The 6,776-nt window shown below is 42.0% G+C and overlaps 1 long non-coding RNA gene across 1 annotated transcript; it reads left to right on the top strand.

The window, feature by feature from the left end:
• Nucleotides 1-1,718: 1,718 nt before the first annotated feature.
• On the top strand, nt 1,719-5,521 carry LOC131902263 (uncharacterized). Its single transcript, XR_009377042.1, has 3 exons — nt 1,719-1,868; nt 2,962-3,091; nt 5,211-5,521. It is a non-coding gene; the product is annotated as an uncharacterized LOC131902263 (long non-coding RNA).
• The last annotated feature ends 1,255 nt before the right edge of the window (nt 5,522-6,776 follow it).

Below are 6,776 nucleotides of genomic sequence, written 5' to 3'. Positions count from 1 at the left end.
GAGATCAAAACCCTAGAAAAGGCTCAGAGCTAAGTCATTAGGATGATTTCTGGTTTTTATTGTTTTATTTTTTACATTGAACATAGATTTTTTTCATACATATATTCTGACCTTTAGTGTTTTATTAATGATAAACAGTTTAGAGAAAAAAATTTTGTTAGAATATTTCTAACAAACCATTGATTTGTTCTTCAGTCACAGCTAATTTTTAAATATTTCCCCGTTCTGCCGAATCCATGGGAAAATTTTTTAAAAGATATACGTATATGCATATGTCTTAAAATATTTTACTTATAAAAATAGTTGTTCTTTTAAAATGACACTTATTTGTTTAGTTTGTGCAAGTGTGCACATGTGTATGCGTGTGTGTGTGTGTGTGTGCGTGTGCGTGTGTGTGTGTGTGTGTGTGTGTGTGTGTGTGTGTGTGTTTCATGAGCTCATGTGTGGAGGTCAGAGAACAGCTTGCAGGAATTCGTTCTCTCCCTATACCAGGCGGGTCCCAGGGACCAAACTCAGGTTCTCAGGCTTGGTGACGAGAGCCTTCACCCGCTGCGTCATCCCAATGTCCCACAAACAGCTTTAGATTCTGCTGCTGTCATCTTACATAATTCCTTTCGCCATTTTCCTTCTTCTGCCCTCCTATCTAAGAGCCGTCAGACAGAGAACCTTTCTCTCTGCTTGTCTTCCTCCATCTGGAAACTGTGGGCCCCCACTGGCCTGTGGTGCCTTAAGCAGCTCATGCTTGACTGTGGTGGTGGCCATTGTGGTGCGTGAAAACAACAAACCTTCGGGAAGTCCAGTCCCAGATCACTCCTGTTCCTCTTCCTCTTCTGAGGTGAGGTCCCTTGGCTCCTCGGGTGTGTGGGAATCACAGTCCCTTCCGGGTATTTCTCGTTGGGACTCAAATCAAACCAGGCTTCCTCTTACTTTGTCATGAGAAAGCACTGAATAAATAAATGTAGGAAAGTGGAAGGTTGAGACTCAGTGAACTTTGACTCAGTTGACTGTGGACAGTCTCCTCCTTGCTTTCCCTAAGAGGCGAGGCTAGTGGTCTGTCATGGTTAGAGATTCTATTGCTGTGATGAAACACCATGACCAAAGGCAAGTTGGGGGGAAAGGGTTTATTTGGTTTACACTTCCACATCTTAGTCCATCACTGAAGGAAGTCAGGGCAGAAACTCAAGCAAGACAGGAACCTGGAGGCAGGAGCTGATGCAGAGGCCATAGAGGCATGCTGCTTACTGGATTGCTCCTCATGGCTTGCTCATCCTGAATTCTTATAGAACCCAGGATCAGTAGCCCAGGGATGGTACCACTCACCATGGACTGAGCTAATCACTAATTTAAAAAATGCCCTATAGCCAATTCTTATGGAAGCATTTGTTCATTTGAAGTTCCCACCTTTCAGATGACTCTAAACTGTGTCAAATCCGCATAAAACTAGGCAGCACGTGGTCATGATAGCAACAGGTGTCTTTGATGTACCATCTCTGCTTTTGATTACTGTGTGATTGTTTCCAGCACACAGTCACACCTAACAACCTCAGCTCCCTGTAAGGTATTTTTACTGTGATATAATCAAGGCTTTCTCAAGTCTCATCACTTACCTCTGAGGTTGTGGCCTTCATTCCACTTTACAAGACACAAAATTAATCCTCGATATGTGAGATATAGCCAGCAAAGCCATGTTGTTAATGTGTGGAAGGCTGGAGATTCCAGCCAGGCCCATCTGACCTCACTTCCTCTGCCCTGTGCCTCCCGATGGCACAGTACATTAGGGAAATCCTGAGCGTGCTATGACTTTGATGTGGCTTGATCGTGTCTCCCATGACCTCATGTGCTGGAATCTAATGCCTGCTATGAAGACGGTGAGAATTTAATCTGACTATAGTGCTTTAGAAATGGGGCCTTTAAGAAGGGATGACAGTTAAATGAGTCGTTGGGGTAGAACCTCATGACCAAACACTGGTGGCTTTCTAAGATGGGGAGAAGGAGGATATAGACACATGTTCTCTGTCTCTTGTCATGAAATGCCCTGTGCTTGCTCAGGGCTCTAGCAAAAAGGCCATCACCAGACAAGGGCCCTGGCCCTTCTATAACTACGAGCTAAACAAACCTTTTTCCTTTATGAAGTTATCCAATCTCGGGCTAACACAGGAGAGAGCCATTCTTTTCCCCCTCTACAATGAGCAATGGGTGGTCAGAGAAGCTGGGGAAGTCAGAGGATTCAAACCCAGGCTGTCAGCTGCTGCCTCTGTGTTGATTCTGTATTTATTTGGTCTCAGCAAATTTCTCCCAGAGGAGGCCACACTTCCAGGCCTCTTTGGGTCTTGCTCAGGGTCATCCTAACCTGGGAAGGGTTCTGACTAGGACAGCGGAGCCGAGGTGGGCTTGTGGCCTCCACCTACTCCCAGTGAAGTGGAGTCTATAGTCTGGTACCATTTGAATTTTCTTCCCTGTGTCTAATTGTGTTTTCTACTTTGAAGCCTGTTTTTTCTGATTTAATGTAATTATCTCTGCTTAGTTTTATTTAGCATTTACTTGCTAGATTGTTTTTCCGTCTTTGACTTTCAACCTTTCCAAACCTATTAGGCCTTAAATGTATCTTTTATAGACTGGGGACTTGGCTGTCATTTGTTTTGTCATGTTTTTACTAAAATTAACAAGATTTATTTATGTCACTAGCGGATTTCGTCCATTTCTTCATTCATTAACCCATTTCTGTTCGTTTCTGCTGTTGACTTTGCCTCACCTCCCCATTACAATTATTCTATTCATTCTACTTCAGGCGGCTTTCCTGATTTGGAAACTCTAGATGACCAAGTACTGCCAGGGCAGAGGTCAGCCCCAGCACGACCTCGCTGTCACCTGGTCACTGGAGCACAAAGTGTTCCCTGACTCCGGGAAAATTCCAGAAGAAATATCTAATTCTTTTCCTTGGTTTATAAACCTGTGTTTTAGGTATAGTGCCAGACTTGAGAAAGAAAACTGTGTTGCTCTGCTGCGTCAGGCTGGGAACTCAAGAGGAACAGAGCAATGGGGTGAGTGTTGCTGTGTTGGGCTGGGAACTCAAGAGGAACAGAGCAATGGGGTGAGTGTTTATTATAGAAATGGCTTTTGTGTGACAAGAGATGGGTAGTCTGAAAATGGTGCTCTGCATGCTGGAGAGGCAGAGAGCATGGTAGCTCCTCAGCCCAGAAGCTCAGCAGTTCCAGGCAGGTGCTGAAGGCCTGGCAGGTCCCTGGAGAGCTCTACAGTGGTGAGTCCCTGTTAAAGGCCCAAAAAGTTGACATGGCTGCATCCGCTCAAGCACTCGCTCTCAAAGAATAGGACCTGCAGGTGAGCGGCTGCCTTCCTCCAACTTCCTCCCATGGGCTGGCTGCCACAGTGTTAGAAGGTGTGGTGCACACACGGGGCTGGTCTCCCCGACTGCAGCACAGACCCACACATCAGGGACAACGTTCTCTGGCAATATCGCATGGACCAAGTGCGTTTACCACCCTAAACAGTGGACAAGCAAGGTCAGTCATCACATCTGTCTGTCCTCCTCCTCATTCACTCATTTACTCACTCATTCACATATGGAGCAAATAGTCATTGAGAACCAGATATCTAATGGTGCTTTTTTTTTGGGGGGGGGGGGCTGGGGTTCTTACCATGAGAGTAATGTTGTAAAAACTTTGTATTTAGTTTTGGTTGGTTGGGTAATGTGTGGTCATTTTCTAACTTAAGGTCATTTCCATGCTTTATATCATTTGCTATTATTGGTAATAAATCTGAGTCTCAAATATCAGATACTAAGCATGTCTATTAAAGGATATCTTCTGATGAACAACTTTGCAGGAAGGTCTTTAGCTATAGATATTATTGTTTTTGTAGGATAGCATTTTACACATAAAATTTGTGTCTTGAAAGGTAATGTAAAAGGTAAAGAATGAGAACTCAATGTATTTGGTTCCATTTAACACTCCAGAGAAAAATTAAATTATTTTGGGTGGGGAGAGACCTTATAAGAAAAATTCTAAAGAAAATAAAACTATAGGAAACATGTTATAGTAGTAAGTAACTACAGAAAAATGTAAAATGTCTGTACAAAATAAGAAATGAAATAGAAAATAATAATATTTAAAGGTATAATATAGGATAGAAGCTAGGCATTAGTGTCCCAAGTCAAATCCTGCCCACCTCCTGCATTTAAATAAAGTTTTATTACAACACGGCCCAGGCCACTTATGTGTCCTATCTCTAATGCTTTCCTACCACAGTTATGCAACCGTGGCAGAGACTGCATGGCTCAAAAGCCTAAAACATATATAATTTAGTCAGCTGCCAAACAAAATGTACAATCTCTGGTGTAGATGATTAAAGTTCATGATCCTTAATATAAAAAAAAAAAACCTTTAAGAATCAGTACACCTGTACCTTTCTGAACAGAGGTGGAGAAGTGTTGGATTAGTGGGGTAGAGGGGAAGTGGGGGAGGGGGAGGGGAAGCTGCAGTCAGGATGTAAAATAAATGAAAAAATTTAATTAATAAAAAAAGGAATCTGTTCAAAAGCGAACTCAGGGGCTGGAGAGATGGCTCAGCAGTTAAGAGCACTGATTGCTCTTCCAGAGGACCTGGGTTCAATTCCCAACACTCATATGGCAGCTCACAACTGTCTGTAATTCTAGTTCCAGGAGACCTGACACCCTTACACAGACCCACATGCAGGCAAAACACTAAAGCTCATAAAATAAAAATAAACAAAGGTGGACTCAATTTTACAAGTACTGATAGTATGTCCCTGAGCTGGATCCTTCTGCCAGCATAGAACAGAGTTTGAAAGGGGATGGAGCAGAAAACATAGATCTATTAACAAATATAACTTTATATACTGATGAGTTCCATGAAGAAACTTTTTAAATGATAGTGCATACATTGTTTTTTGGACCAGTTTTATCTCAGATCATGACTAAATTTCAGTGTGTGGAGCCAGTAGTTTACGACGACATAAACTAAAGTTAGGTAGTGAAATCATCACCGGAACCTTCGAGAGTTAGAGAATGAAACTCTGTGCATCTGTTGAATGTTGGCAAACAGGAAGAGATTACGTATTCTATAGAACTAAACAAGTTAGTGTATGTACCTGCATTTCTATGATAAACCTACTGATTGCTTATCCAGTGTTCAACAAATACACTGTGGCTAACTAATCTGCTTTTCTTCCAGTTACTGTTCCCCTCACAATGTGTGGGAAAGTCTGTAAGAAGAATAGTTTTGAGGCCAGCCGTGGTGGCACATGCCACATCTGGAGGCTGAAGCTGAAGAGCTGTCACAAGCTCCAGGCAAGCCTGGGCTACATGGTGAATCCCAGACTAGCCTGGTCTCTGGAGTGAGACCCTACCTCAAAATAACTAAAGCAAAACCAACAGAATAGGCTTGGAGTTGATGCTTGCTCTAATTCCATCTTTGGGAAACCGTCTCAGGCTCAGGACTGTGGAATCAAATAAAGTGCTTGAGAAACTCCACAAGAGACTCTACCGTCGTGATACTAAAAAGTGCCATTATTTCCAACTTCATGTCACAAAAACTATTGATAAATTTTAGTGGTCATGATTTTTATGGGGGTTGGATTTTACATATTAATTTGTAGCTCACCTTTTAAGAAACGGTTATATCCATTGCTTACGTGTTTATCCATTGTGTTTTCATACAGTCTTTGGCTGGGGAAACCTTTTACATAGGAAAGAAACCATACTTCCTCAGCAAGTTTGTTTATTTTGTCCAGATATTCCTGTATTTCACCATCCAGTGTGGGGCTGACTAACTCAGTCTGCGGTAGACATCAATTACTCTTTAAGAAACTATCACTTCCATCCTTATTTTACCAAGAGCTTTTAGCCAAAATGAACACTGAGTTTATTCATTCTCCTTGGGTAGAGGGACAACTAACTATTATTATTCACTTGAAACTTTTCAGTTTGGCCCATTACATAAAGGTGTTTCGTCCTGCTTAAATGCACTGCCTTCATAAAAACAACTCATGACTTTATTATCAGCTTGATTTCTTTGCTTCTAATGAACTGAGGATTCTGTGCAGTGTTTTCTTTTCAGGATGTTGCTAAATTCTTTCTATCATTTAAATATTTAACCCATCTGGAATTTGCTACTTTAAGAGGAAGCAAGCTTTGATTTTTAGTGAAAATATTTAGCCCATTGTCCGTTTATGTAACCCAGCCTTTGAAAAAGACACATTATCAGGGAATAGCATGCATTGAGGATCAGCTTGGATCGCCATAATAGCACACCCCAGGTGACTTAAACAACAGAAACTCACTTCTCAGACTCTTGGAGGCTGGACGTGGAGTCCAGGGCATCAGCACAGTTGTGTTCTGGTGAGGGCTCCTTTCCTGGTTTGCAGACATTGTCTCCCCATACTCACAGGACCTCCCTGATGAGTGCAGGTGGACTACACTGTTCTCCACCTTCAGGAAGTCGTTAACTTGTAAGAGCCTCCTAAGGACTTTATATTTCAGGAACGAGATGTATTTGGAAAGACACTATTCAGCCTACAACAATGTGTGGGTCCAGGATACACAGAAAGAGGTAAGCAGATCCCATCTCATGTGGCCTGTATGAAGTCTCTGATTCTCTTCTCTTAGATTCCACACCAGCTCCTCATTCTGGTTGAAATACCAGCTAATGTACTCAGTTATTTACTTGGATATATGTTTTTGAACAATACAATTATTTAGTATTACTATTACTTTTTAACATTAGTTCAGAGTTTAGGAC

The sequence above is a fragment of the Peromyscus eremicus genome, chromosome 1 (assembly GCF_949786415.1).
Source record: "Peromyscus eremicus chromosome 1, PerEre_H2_v1, whole genome shotgun sequence".
In the NCBI taxonomy this organism is placed as follows: Eukaryota; Metazoa; Chordata; class Mammalia; order Rodentia; family Cricetidae; genus Peromyscus; species Peromyscus eremicus.
Note: the sequence above shows the minus strand (reverse complement) of the source record. Positions and strands in the feature narration are given on the sequence as shown.